The sequence below is a fragment of the Larus michahellis genome, chromosome 9, assembly GCF_964199755.1.
Source record: "Larus michahellis chromosome 9, bLarMic1.1, whole genome shotgun sequence".
NCBI classification, from domain to species: Eukaryota; Metazoa; Chordata; class Aves; order Charadriiformes; family Laridae; genus Larus; species Larus michahellis.
Genome location: NC_133904.1, coordinates 13790172 through 13804925, shown reverse-complemented (window position 1 = coordinate 13804925; position 14754 = coordinate 13790172). Strand labels below are relative to the sequence as shown.

The following is a 14754-nucleotide window of genomic DNA, read 5'->3' as shown; positions in this document are numbered from 1 at the left end:
GCTGCTCAAAGGCAGTGGTCTTCAGAGGTTTAGGTTTTTTACAATGTGTTTACTGTCTTATTACTGTGTTGGAAACTGTTAGACTTTCCACACCTCAAAATAAATACATAAAAAAAAAGCAATTAAAATTAAGGCACTTGTCTGGCCTTGATTTGATGTGCCAGGTGATTCTGCCCCTCTGCTCCACTCAGGAGAGACCCCACCTGCAGTGCTGCCTCCAGCAGCAGGACAGAAGGACATGGACCTGTTGGAGCGGGGCCAGAGGAGGCCACGAAGATGATCAGAGGGCTGGAGTCCCTCTGCTGTGAGGACAGGCTGAGAGAGTTGGGGTTGTTCTGCCTGGAGAAGAGAAGGCTCCGGGGAGACCTTAGAGCCCCTTCCAGTACTGAAAGGGGGCCTACAAGAAAGATGGGGAGGGAACTCTGTATCAGGGAGTGGAGCAATAGGACAAGGGGTAACGGTTTTAAACTGAAAAAGGGGAAAATCAGATTAAATATCAGGAAGAAATTCTTTACTGTGAGGGTGGTGAGGCACTGGACCAGGTTGCCCAGAGAAACTGTGGATGCCCCATCCCTGGAGGTGTTCAAGGCCAGGCTGGATGGGGCTTTGAGCAGCCTGGTCTAGTGGGAGGTGTCCCTGCCCAGGGCAGGGGGTTGGCACTAGATGATCTTTAAGGTCCCTTCCAACTCCAACCATTCTATGGTTCTACGATTTGAACGGCTAAGTTTTGGCAACATACAATAATGGAAAATATCATTTTACAATAGAAACTGTTGAGTAACCTTCCTAGTAGACACCGCCATTCCCTCTTTGAGGATACAGCATTTGTAGCAGGAATATAATAACCAGTAATCATAAGTACAGATATAGCAGTTTGAACCTCGAAGCATTTTCCAGATGTCAAGGGCCCTTCAATACTGCTGTGACCTCGAGAAAAATGATTCCGAGGCTTAGACAGTCGGTAATACTGAGATGCTGATTTGCTTGGAGTCACTGAAAACTCTTGGTAGATTTGGGAAAAGAAATGGGGTGAAATGTTGGCCCCACTGGCGTCAGTGTAAGTTCTGCCGTCTGCTGCAGCAGTGCCAAGATTTCATTTCCAGAAGATATATAGAGTGTAAGGCAACATACATAATCCATCTTATTTTAATATGGAGTTTATTTAAAGTATGTAAAATTCTAATAACTTTTGACTAACACATCAATTAAAGATATTTTGCAAAGTCCTGGCTGTGCTGAAGTCATTAGTGAGGCTCTTACTAACTTTAATAGAGACATAAATTAATCTGATAACTTATATTAATATCAGAATTGTGGAAACTTAAAAATAGAACAGTCCAGTGTGTTGGGCTGAACCGTCTAAGAGTGCCTTGCTTCAAAGAAAGGAACTCCCCGTGCGTGCAGAGGTGGCGGAGGCAGGGAGCAGTCAGTGGGTGATGGAGCTGGGCTTGTGACCGCTGCGAGATTCTCCCTTGTTCGGCGCTGGAAGCAAGAGACCCACAAAGCCACACTGAGCCCTTCTGGCACCATGCCTGCGGGTGAATGAAGAGACACTTTTATAACCACAAGAGCACTTCTGCAAACGCTCAGCAATAGATTCATAATCCTTCGGTCATTAGAAGGCTGGCGTTTTCCAAGCTGACAGACCAATGAGTGTATCAGAGGGCAAACATAATGTTCTCAAAAGGATTAGTAGAGGGATTTCTTTTTCAAAGGCTGCGATATAATTTAAGACAATCACACATGGGTGAGGGAAGTGTTGCAAATATGAAACCTCAAAGGACATAGAAGACCTGGACAGCAGTGGAACTTCCACAAGCGCTGAACCGATGCGCATGCAAAGCAAGAGTGGATACAGCATGAAGCATCCTCACTGCCATTCACTGAGCTGAGCTGCGCAGGGCAGGAAAGGAACATCCAACGCCTCAGACATAATCCTAAACTGATTAAATCATAGTATATTTACTCGCTACAATGCTGATGTGGTACAAATGAATAACATGGGTTCTTCAATGCATATGGCCTGAGACAGAAATATCTTCCTGGCTGGGGAATTCACACAGGATATAGACAGGAAGGATATTGTCAGTAAACTAGATGATAATAAAAGCCTGGACCCTCTGTCCTGTATAATTTTTTAATGAGCGTGGCCAAACTCAGATTGAAACAAATTATGAGTGAGGAAATCATATTCCTTCCAGTGGCAGCAAAGAAGGACATGGTTCAGTCCCGGTTCTCTTGAGACACAACCCTAATGCTTTGAGAATTTTATATTCAGACAGGAAGGGTTAAGACGAGCACATTCCCGTGAGCAGGCTGGCTTACACAGCCCCACAGGGGTAGCTACCTACACGTATCTTGGAATTTTCCCCTCTTCTTGCAGATGGCTGCCCCGCGGCCAGCCCAGGGCCAGCCTGCCAGGACGTGTCTGGAGACAAGCTCAAGCACGGACCGTCAGACTCGCAGACTCCTAAGCTGTATCTGCAGGAGCCCAAACGCTGCCTGACGTGTTCTCTGCCCAGCAGCTGGGACCACGGCGCACGGGGTTTTGTTCCTTGAGTGCACCGATAAGACAGTTTAGGCATATCCAGAATGATCCAATTCACTATGCACTGTCTGTATAAAAGAAATATGTGCTGAGAAAAACTTACCCTGGGCATACTGCTCAGCTGCAGAGGGCCTTTGCCTGACCTTGGGCCTCAGGTTCTTTAGGTAAAGAAAGAAATCCAACACTGAACGAGCTGTCCTGCAGATACGCTTATGGAGACAGAGGTGGAGCAGAAACTTCTTCACCATTAGCAGGCCCTGTAAAGAAAGGAGAACGGTATCTGTTACCTCCTGCTCCCTTCTGAGGAGCAAACCACCTTTTAAACATGACAGTTTAAAGGAGGTGAAGAGCTGGCCTGTACCTCCAAAGCCTCCTCCTTCTCATACCAGCACAGACAGTAGAGCTGGGCAGGTGGAGGAGCTGCCGTATCACAGTGGATGGAGCAGACGTCATGCTGCCTGTGCTCAGGGGTGGCACCGGGGAAGTGTGACCCAACCCAAGGCACGCTTTGGGACCAGAGCAGTGCTGTGCAGCTCTGTAAGCGGGGTGTAGAGGATGGTCAGCTGGCGGGGTCTGGTCCCAGGGTCAGCAGTGGTCTTCTTACGTCCTTGGGCAATTTCTTCCACCTTTCAGCTTTCTGGAGTCCCAAAGCATGGGACCCGTGTTCCCGTCCCCAGCGGCATGCCCACCAAGTGGGCCCCAGACTTAAAATAATCGTCTGCTCTGTGTCTCACTTTCCACACCTGCAAATGGAAATGGTGATTCAATTTTAGGTCTACTGCTGCAAATTAATTGGTACGGATGAGGTATTTATTATTACTTTTACCACCATGGGGCAAGTGCAGTGTACAAATCTAAATGCATTTCTTCAGGATTTAGTGTACTACGGATACAGAAGGGTTTACAGAAATCGAGTTTGAGTGAAATAGCCGATGACTTGAAGTTTGTGTTATTTAATGTATTACTGTACGCTGCCTTATAAAACATTCCAAGAAAAAACAATTATCTGTCAAACCAATGCAATTAAAAAACCCCAGCCCAAATATTGTTGACGTTTGACCACTTGAGATGCTGCTGGCCAGCATTTTAAGGCACAAACCACCAGGCTTTTATGAACTGGGGCTGGCTACATACATGGGTTCTCTTTCAAAGCCATTTCAGAAGTGTCACCACAACTCAGTAATTTTACATGCGAACAAGAGTCAAATTTTATCTCTACCCTAGGTCCAAAATTTGCTGATCAGGCATTGAACCAAGGGGTTTAATACACAGGTCACTGAATTTGATCAACAGCTGGTCTTTAAGGGAAGCGATCAAAACATGCACAGCACAGTAATCAAGACCAGATGTTTGTCTAAAAGACAAGCTCCAGCTCAAGCAGGAATTAATTAAGCAAAGTCTTACAAGCTGTGTTATAAGGAAAACAGATGAAAAGATCACAACAGCCCCTCTGGTTTTTTTATTAAAAAAATACAACAAACAAAACAACTGACCACATTTTGGCTACAAATAGTTCATTAAAATAAAATTTGCTTTTGGGTGCCCAGTAAAGGATTTACTGGTGCGGCCTGCTGGCAGTAAGCACAGTTTAGGCAGTGTTGGAAAAACCCCAAACCTCTACACTGCATTCACCACGCGGCAGCTCTGAACCAAACTCTCACGGGTCAAAGGGAAGGCAGAGCCAGGAAATCTGTTGTTTTGGGATCCACAGGACCGTTGGCTCTTGAAGGTGCCCCCTGAAGTGGAGCAAAAATTTTTCTAGAGTAGTTGTCCCCATATCTGTTGTATCCTTAGGGTGTTAACTCTGCTGCTGTGCTTCTTTCCACAGGTCAAATACATAAATTTATAAAAAGCCTAGATGGGCAAAATGTTATGCAAAGATTCCTAGCAGGGAAAAGGGGCTGTTTTGGAGCCTTACTTTCAGGGTATTGTCTGTGAAGTCCCACACATTGAGAATACGGTCAGTCCAGGTGCTCACAGTCATTTGATGTAAATGTATCATAGCAGGTATAGCCCATACATGGGGTATAGTGTATCCCGTACACGGGCTATAGCTCAGATATGTGAATTGTATTGAATACTTTTGTCTTTTAATGTTGTGGTTTGGGAAGAATGAAACATTATTTAGAATGCACACTCTGTGAGGCTGAAGTATGATACAGTTTACTTTGTATGCTGTGGTTTTAACGAGAATGTTATTCCTATACATGTAATAGACTGTTGTGTACATCTGCATTTAATATATTTACCATGTGTATTTTTGTCTGTGTCTCATGAATACAGGCGACCTGTGTCTTTTCTTGGGCAAACTGATCACGTTTCTAATTTTTTGATTGCAAATTCTATGCGTGAGGTAAAAGGAAGAAAGAAACACGAAACCACAGCCAGAGAAGAGAAGAACCTTGACTCCAGCCAAACTCTGCACTCCTTGCAGAAGTCTTAGACTATTACATTTCTAACAGAAACTAATATGAGGTGAATTTGTCAGCAGATACAAGGCAACTGCAAATGGAAAAGTCAGCATGGGAGGGGTTCTTCCCATTCATATCAACTGAGAAAGAGTTTCAACTTAGCAAATATATTTTAAGGCGTGACAAGAAAATCTGAGTGAATAACCTGCAGAAGTTTATCAAAAAAACAAACACCCCAAAGTTAACTTTCGCTCCTTGTTGATAGCGTACATTTCCCTTTCCCAGTATTTGTATAGTTATGAGTAACTCATTCAGCCCCTGATCCTGCAGACCAAGATTAAACCCCAAAAGAGGGTTTAATCCATGTTAAGAATGAAATCCACATTTCTCTGCCTCATGTCTGAACCAGTCCTCTTTGCAATGAAGCTTCAACCCCAGCACCAAACTAAGAGATTCATCTTCAGCCTGAGCCACCAAGTTGCCAAGCAGCAGATTTCAGAGCAGTTCGATTCAGCTTCCCTGACGCTTCTGGTAGTGAACAAACAAAACCAAAGATGCAAGCCCTGTTTTCTCTGAATGCTTCAAGGCAGAGAGAGAGAAAGAGGAAAAGATCATGGAATAAACAGGTCTGTTTCTTTTCCATTTCTGTTAATCTGACAACAGTTTGGATGTTTGGCAAAAACTTTGTTAACTTATGGCTGAAGTTTGAGGCAAGGAGGCTCCAAGATAATTGCAGCTTTGGAGCATCTTCGTGCATTCTGCACATTATTGTGGATACAGGTGTTTTCCTGAGCAGCAGTGACAAAATGCCCAAGGTAATCCTTCAGTCCCTGGTGTTAGTCTGCCTCTTCTGCTGTGAGTCCGAGATGTTTGGCAGGGTATGGAGTGAAGCTGAAGGCATTGTATTTCCTAGTTGCACTTTCTTTTTTTTCCATAGGAAAATTCATCTCTGGTGCAGCATCTGCTTCTTACCAAGGCAATGCCTTGTTTTCCTGCCAACATGTCATGAAACTTAAAGACACGGGAAGAGCTTTTCTGCTGTTAGTGACTCATCACTTAGTGCTCAGAACCAAGGGCCTCAGTTCAGCTAGAACTCAGTATCCAGTGAAGGCAAGCTGATAAATTAAATTGTGGACATACGTGATTACAGGGAGTACATTCAAATTTGTTACTTATTATATACAATCTCAATCAATGGTTAACTTTAGTATAGAATAAAAGAACAGATATAAATTGAATTGTCAAAACTAATTAAAAGAAGAGAGGAAAAGCATCGCAATGGTCTGTAGCTATGTCCTCCGTTAAGATCAACATGTTCTTCTGAGAGGTTTTGACCTCACTGCAATGCCATCAACTCACTGCACTTTGATACAGCCAGCAGTCCCCTTGAAAACATACACCAAGCTTTTAGAAAGTGCCAGGGTAGTGACTTGTCCTTCTCGAATGGAGAGGTGCACTCTGAGATGCTCCTGTCCTTTCAGGCCTCCAGATGAGACCCCCCAGAGATCCTCCTGAATCCAGAGATGGAGGAGCAGTAATTAAAGAGCCCTTCTCCTCCAGCCTGCGTCCTGCTCGCTGGCTGCAGCCCAGGCAGGCAGGCTTTGGGCAAAGACTAGCACCCTCCACTCCAGAACTGGCTCCCTGGAGCCACACATCTTGGTGCAGGATGAGGGCCAGCAGGCTTCTGCTGCAGGACCTGTCAGGCTGCTTCAGCTGCCGGGCCAGTTTGCAGAGGGTGTGTGAGAGGAGGAAACCATTCTCTTCAGGGCTGGCTGCCTACATGTGCGCCCAGAATTGTGCAGCACATCTGCAGAGGCTGTGCATGCATGTGCAGTGAGGGCATGCTCAACTGCTTAGGGATGTGCATGGGGCAGGGTGATGGCCGCAGCTGGCAGAGCATCCAAGCTGCAGTGGAGTCTGTTCTCATGGTTTCCAGGCAGAGGGGATGCACACGGGACAGCTGAAGCTACATTGTGCCAAGGCAAAGTCAGGAGGGAATAAACATGGTCTGGGTGTGGGTTAGGTGGGACTTCACCTGCAGGCTTGGGGCACACAGAAATGGTAGAATCATAGACTCACAGAATAGTTTGGGTTGTAAGGGTCCTTTAAAGGCCATCTAGTCCAACCCCCCCGCCATAAGCAGGGACATCTTGAACTAGATCAGGTTGCTCAGAGCCCCATCCAACCTGACCTTGAATGTTTCCAGGGATGGGGCATCGACCACCTCTCTGGGCAACCCGGGCCAGTGCATCACCATCCTCACCGTTAAAAACTTCTTCCATCTACTCTAATCGACCCTCTTTTCGTTTAAAGCCATTACCCGTTGTCCTATCACAACAGATCCTGCTTAAAGAGGCTGTCCCCATCTTTCTTTTAAGCCCCTTTAGGTACTGAATAAGGTCTCCCCGGAGCCTTCTCCTCTCCCGGAGGAGGGGGTGACCTGCCCAGGTGCGGGCGGGAGGGGTGCTGCTGGTGGAGGCGGCGCTGGCGGTGCCGGTCCTGCTCGCTGCTGGGGAGGGGGCTGGCTGGGGCTGCTGGTGCCGGTGCCCGCGGACCCCTCGGCGCTGCTGGAGACTGCCGGACTACGAGTCCCAGCGTGCCCGGCAGGGCAGGGGCCGCGCTGCGCAGCCGCCGCGCCGGGCACCCACCTGCCGCCGCCGGCGCTGGGCTCGGGGCGCGGAGGGGCGCGCAGCCGGCGGGCGGCGCTGGGCTCGGGTTGCGGAGGGGCGCGCAGGCGGCCGGGGCCGGCCCCACGGCGGGGTAAGGCGGAGGGACGGGGATGGGGACCGGGAGGGGGAGGGGGACGGGGACGGGCGGGCCGCCGGAGCATCGCCCGCGGGCCCGGGGCGGCGGCTCCGCGGTGCTCCGCGCAGTGCGGAGCGGGGCGGGGGGGCGCGGGGAGCCGGCTGGCCACCACCCCGGCCCGGCGGCCAGGAAGCAAAGCCGCTGGAAATCATCATCCTCGGCGTGGAATAAGCGGGGGGGACTCGCCCGGGCGGCCCCGAAACGTCCGAGGCTCCCGCGGTGTGCGCAGTGCCTCTCCCCGTTCTGCCTTTTTTTTCCTGGGAGGGGGTGAACAGCGCGTTTCACGAGGGAATGCGGATGCGTTTGTTTCGATGCGCTCGCATCCTTTCTGTCAGGCGTTAAATGACAAAAATGAGGTGAAGCGGTTTAATCAAATAAGAAAAGAAGGTATTTTTGTAAATGAAGACGAGCTGTCTGTGCTGAGATCTCACGCCTTTTGTATGTCAGCAATAAACCCGGCAGGACTGATGGAGGGCGGCTCTGCCCCGCGGCCCTGCCGCACGGAGGGATAAAGGTACCAGCGGCAGGTTCAGGAACAGGAGGCGGATTTAGTATTACTAACATTACCAAGCTCTCGATGAGCAAAATGTGTCCTCAAAACCTGCACGTTGGCACTAGGTATCGCACAGGCTCTATTTTGTCATGTTCTCATTACAAAATTATCAGGGTGGCCCTCCGCTGATTCAGGGGTTTTTGCTTTGATGGAAGCTTTGAGAGAATTTCTGTTGCCAGAGTAAAAATCCACAGCTGATCAATGAGAATCACGTAGAGAAATCCGAGGACTGTAAAACCAAAAAATGAAAACTGGCTAGATTCACGTGACCACCCCGAGCTTAGGAGTAACATAAACTTATGAAAAAAAAAATTAACATCATTAATGATGAAACAAATTCAGAAATGTATCAATGCCAAATATCAATTTAAAAATAATTGGAAGAAGTGATAGTATTTTTATACCATGAATGATACACAGTATAGGGCTATGCTTTTGAAAATGTTTAGTAGATGAAGTCTTCAGTAAGTTATTGAGTTGTGTATTTGTAGTAACTAGGTACAGTCCTTCAGTTTCTTATCATATGAAAGCTTTTCTTTAACTGACTTATTCTCAGAAATTGTCCTTGAACTTCCTCTGTTCTGCCCTCTGCTTCTGGAGACAGGAACTTGTAATGGGAAAGAAACACCTGGGACCAAGTGGCCTAATACTGCAGGCATCGCATCCTCTAATTGCTTGCAAGGGATACAATTATTAGAAAAATGAGCTCCAACTAAGGGATGTATGGATGTCTCACTGAATTATCCTAATGATATTACGATCTTTTCTGCGTTATTCTGCACCTGTTTGCTATCTAATAGACTGCTTTTGCTGAGGTGCCGTATGCTGTGCAGCTCTTAACTGGCTGGCTTCCACTATAGATATATATTTAAATTTTTACGACTATGTAAAAAATGAAGGTTATGTGAGTCATTTTAGTGACTTTGCCAACCTAAATTCCCTATGTATCTTTTCTCTCATTCATCTAGCTTGGTTGGATTTGTCTGAACTTATCCAGTAGCCTCTCTCATCTTGACAATCAAAATAATTTTGTTCAAAATGGTGCGCTTTGCTCTCCCGTTGCCTAACTTTTATTCCTTCCCCCACTTATTATTATTTCCAGTATTTTACAACTTCTGGCAAGCAATGCTTATGCATTTCTGCTGTTACTCATCTGCTCTAGGGTTTTTTTGTAGCATTCCGAAGTTATTGAATCTCATAGTTCGATGTCTTCCTGTGGCTGAGTGCCCTTTTGACTGAGGCGGTGGTAGCTCTGCAGGGTTTTGCATCGAGAGGTACCAGGTAGCCCTCTGTAGCCACCTGGATTTGCATGTGTTAGGTTGATACCGGGCTGAATGCATAGGTTCTGTTTACTGACCGTAGCACACAAGCGTAGCGCTGCCTTCTGTTCAACACCGGAGTTTGGTCATCATTATTTGGTGCCACAGAAATCTGTAAACTTATTTTTTAAATCCTTCTTTATTAGGATTCTTTCAAAGAACGGCTGGGTCTGAAGGTCCAGCTGCTGTTCTAAAATAGGGAAATCTGAGAACAGCAGTGACAAAAAGGTAGCATGCTGTTTGCTATCTGTTGTCAGCACAAGTGGAACAATGCTTTTCTTGGTATTACCCAGTGTCCTTTTTTCCTATTGATGTTTCCAACATATGAAAACCAAACACTAGTGTTGTCTTTTCCAGGCCTGGACTGATCTATTTTGTTGTAAAAATTATCACTTCCAAGTACAATTTCCTCTCTTATTGTTTCAGCTATCGGAATGTGCACATCACGGATGGTTTAGAGCTAAAATACAAAAAATACAGGTAGTTACTATGTCTCTGTACATTGTAAGGAGAAAAAACAGCTTAGGAAAGATGCAAGAAGAGTTTTTTCAGAAGTCGTCTATCAGTGATCATTATCAATGATCATAGTTCTGCCATCAGTAGTATAAGCTCTTAGCCCAGCTTTTGGTTCTGTCTCTGCTATGTTTTCACCTGGCAAAGATCATTCATTTAAAAGATCCACTTAGATGAATAAGATTGTCCATGGAAGAAGGAACCTGTAGCCAAAGGAAAAGCTGTCCAATGCTCAATACTTGGAAGACAGTTCAGTTCTTGGTCTTGCTGCAGACTTTCCATTTGACCCCGAACAAGGCATTTCTTTCCTCTGACAGGACAGTAAAATGGAGAAGCTCTCGTGTGGCTGATGATGTTTAAGGCACCACAGTAGCTGACTCCATGTAAACATGATCGATCAATGTGGGTACCAGAACTTGGCCTTTGGCTTCCTGAGGATGCCTTTTAACAAAGCCGTGGGTGATTCATACCCCACTCCATGCTTTGCTTTGCATTTATGGTTGGTGTGTTGATGACAAGAACTATAATTCTTTAAACAACACAAAATCCAGGAGACTCAACTGGATGAAGGCACCATCTTCTAAGCGTCACAGCTATTCCCATAGTGTGAATGATATAAGAACCGGTTCATCCCTGTTCATCTGGGGAGCATAGATCCATGGGCTGCTGTGTGGCAGGACTGGGAGCATGTACGCTCTGGGGCGGTGCTCACCCGGGGAGGTACAGCCTCTTGTTCCAAAGTAAATCCTACTGCAGAATCAAACCTGTGGACTCTGGTAGTTATCGAAAGCGGCTAAAATATCATTGGTGCCTCATAGAAAATAATGAGGCTATCATTCTTCCCGTTGCTATCGTATGGGCACGTACACTGTTACACTGTCGCTTATAACACTGATCGGCATCATTACTGATAGTCTCAGCCAGTCGTGATATCCCCCAGACTGCCAGTCAACCCCGACTCGTACAGCTCGGCAGCAGGGTGTTTCTGAAGCTTACTCATGACAGATCGTGGGTGGAGCTGCCATTCCATAGTCCATTTTGTCTGCATAAAAAGACTCTGCTCTCCAGGATTTTCAGGCTAGCACTTCCCACCGCCCTCAGTTTCAGACAGTTACGGTTATGCTTTTATGGTTATGGTATGGTTATGGTTATGGACAGTTATGGTATACAGTTGTTATGGTTTTATTTTAGAAAAGCTAAATAACCTTGCAGGGATTTTTAAGTAATCAATTAAGTTCTAGAGATGGAAGAAACATACCTTCCTGTTCCACAAAGTTAGCAGTTGCAATGAGCAGAGATAGAAGATGGTTGCTTCATTATTTGATAACTACAACTTTTCCTTTCTAAAAGCAAGGAGGAGTCCCTCACTGCTGGGGACATGACAGATGGACAAGTGCCTCTCGTCTTTGCCATTTCCCACACTTGAAGCATCACTGGAGCGTCAGAGCACCATATGCAATCTCACTAATATCTGTAGCACTTGTTCTGCCATCCTCTTCCTGTAGGTAGGAATTAAGTGATCTACAAGTTGCTTTTTTTCAGTAAGACTGGCTTAAATCCTCATATAGTCATTGTATAATTAGTCATAATTTTTGTATGGAAACAATTCTAGTGGTTAGGATCTAAAGCTATGTTGATCCCCAGAAACAGGTTATAAATTCATCAGGCATTGTAAAAAAAACTACCTCCTACCCAGGACTTACTTTCATGTTTTGAGTGGTTATGAATAATACCACTAATGTTATTTTAGAAACAATCAGAAATTATTTATTATATAACTTTATTCTATACTGGTGGGAGAAGCATTAATGTTTCATCTTTAATCACCAGTGAAGAACCTTTCATGTTATCTGAATCAAAGGGACTACATCCTTTTATATCTTCTATAAATAATGGTACATTCATATGGATAATTTTGCAATATACTTGATGGTTATTTTCTCATAAAGGGCATGACTGAACTCCCATTAAAGTGAGTTGATGTCTCGCGTTTTATTTGCATAGGAGTTGTCAATCCCTCAGTAAAGAAGCTAACTGTAAAACATAAACTACAGAGTGGCGTAAGCATTACCAAGGTTCAGAAAGGCTCACCCAATTATGAAGTGGAGTTTCTGATCACTGAATGATTATCCTAAAGGTTCAGGTCTAGTCTAATATTAGGACAACACAATTTTTAATGTTTACCAGTGTCTGTATGAGACTAAACCATTTGCTAGGAACAGGACATGAAATAACCCTACATTAGCCCTGGGAAAAACAGTGTTTTAAATATATAGGGATTTTTAGGGATTCTTTGCTACAGTATGACAAAAGATGGCAAACTGGTCTGGGAATAGAAGAGGTTTGGCCACGTCATTACTCGCCCAGAGCCACCCCTGAGCTTGGTGCCACGTCAGCTGAGAGCACTCCCCATCAGCCCCACAGACACCCTCTCGATGGACCCAGTTCTACAAACCCTTAAACAGGTTTTTCGCTTTGATCCACCCAGTGATCGTGCTCTGTCCTGGATGTAAAGGATTAGAAAAGGTGACTAAACCAGAGCACCTGGTTTAGTCCTTCTGCCGTGAGTTCTTCGGAAGTTATTTTTGGGAAAAGCTGGGGGATTCTAGAAGACCAAGATTCTAGATTCTACAGATCTCTTCCATTTTCTGCCTATGTGAGTTTCTTTCATGTGTCTACTGTCCCTATCTACATACAGACCTGTAGCTAATACCATTTTCATCACACACACACAAAAATCAGTTTCATAATGCTTCACTATATGTTGCTATCATGCTTCTGGGCTGTGTTGGACCTAATGCACCCTTTCTAGCTTTTCTGAGATCTCTGAACCTTCTAGTTCAAAACCAAGAAGAAATTTTGTACCACAGAACATGATCTCTGAGTATACTCCTCCTGTATGTTCATGGTTAGAAAGTACATATTGGTCTTGCTTTTTAAGTATAAAAATGGAACCTTATTTATATGTCAAATAATGGAGTATTTATCAATTTTTAAATTTTTTTAAGATTGAGCTTTCAACAACCCAGCCTTATTTTTCATAGCAGTTCCTGGACAGCAGTGAGGTCCTCTCCCTGGCATTGGATCAAGTATATTGTTGTGAGCTCTCCATTGCCTGGGTGGTGCGGGACGGTCACCCTTCTTCTACGGAGCATCTGCTTGTGTTGCACAAACACTCTGCTCTTAATCATAATGTCCCCAATCCTATTTATTTGGTCCAGTATCAATTTAACTTGGGATTTATTCCACCTGTTTCTTGTTTTCATGTTTAGACTATTTAAAGAAAGGGAAGAATTTTTCCACATCTACAGATCAGTTTGACAACTATTTTTCAAAACACAAATACCCACCATTGTGGATATGGAGATAGTTTAAAATAGATCGTGCATCAGGATTTCCTTTCTAAACATCAGTTGCCATGATTTGCAAAAGCGAGAACAATTTGTCAGTTCTGATTATAAAAAAAGACTTTTTTTGGTATAAAAATGCAGACTCTGTTGGGTTATTTCCCATTCAGCACATCTCTTTACATAAATGCACATTGCCATGCAGCTTCGTTCTTAGCTTGTACACACTGTCAAAAGCTAGAAATTCAAATGATCTGTATCACAGTATTCTCATCTCCACAGGACCTCAGAGACATGATGTTTTTTTAGGTGTATAGCCTGTGGTTTAGACAGCATGAGGGACCTGATGTGCCTTTGTAGCTGCTGGTCCATAGAAGGTCCTACAGGTCAGGTTGTTCCAACACTTCTCAAGGGATCCAAGCCAACACAAGTGGGACCTCTCTGACATCTGACCTTAATTCAGCAGAGGACCAATTCCATATCAGAAAGAAATACCTGTATCAGCGGTAGAAAATTACGACAGTCTTATGCTATCAGCAGAAATACAGCCTGGCTACTCTAGAAAACCCTTTCTGTAATGTATAAGGATTATAACCAAAAAGTACTTATGGAACACAGCAAAGTATAGAGGAGTTGTAGCACAGCAGGTGTTGGCTACATAGAGCAATAATGATTTTATGCACGCTGACTAATGACACCCTTTTTGTCTTTGAAAACATATTTTGAATCCTGATGTTGACAGGCATGGGTAAAAAAGCCACCCCAAATAAAACAGAAGTATGTATTTCTTTCTTTAGATGTAATCGAAGATAAAAATATAGCAATGGAGTCTTTGAAGCTCACCGTGAAACATCTGTGCTCCACAAAGATTTAAAAGTAGCACATAGTTAGCAGAAATGCTGTTTCTTGTAGTTTTGTACTATCCTAAACCCACATGGATTTTACCTGTTGGGTATCTAACAGCATGCTTTGCTGTTTAACAGCGGGTATTTGAGCCCAAGGTAAACCGTGATGCTCCCTATTGAAACTACGTGGAAAAAACAAAAGGGATTTGTGCTCCTCCATTCCTTACTCTCCTTGTTCACTCTTCCCAGTAAGTTTGAAGGGAAACTCCATAATCTTATCCATGGTCCCTCATCCTGCTTCCCTCAGTGTCCCTAATGCATGTGACGTTCAACAGCGCATTGCCTCTGCAACTAGATTGAACGTCACTCTACTGTGTGACACCTGGTTTGCTTTTGTATGCTCAAAATAACAG

General features: G+C 44.7%; 1 protein-coding gene across 2 annotated transcripts in view; it reads left to right on the top strand.

The window, feature by feature from the left end:
• Nucleotides 1-7578: 7578 nt before the first annotated feature.
• LOC141748633 (tropomodulin-2) overlaps nt 7579-14754 on the top strand; it is a 36873-nt gene continuing 29697 nt past the window's right edge. The window contains exon 1 of one of the 2 annotated variants that reach the window (XM_074601028.1): nt 7579-7719. The gene's annotated coding sequence lies outside the window, so the exon portion shown is untranslated. The remainder of the gene's footprint in view (nt 7720-14754) is intronic. The other variant, XM_074601030.1, reaches the window with a different exon arrangement.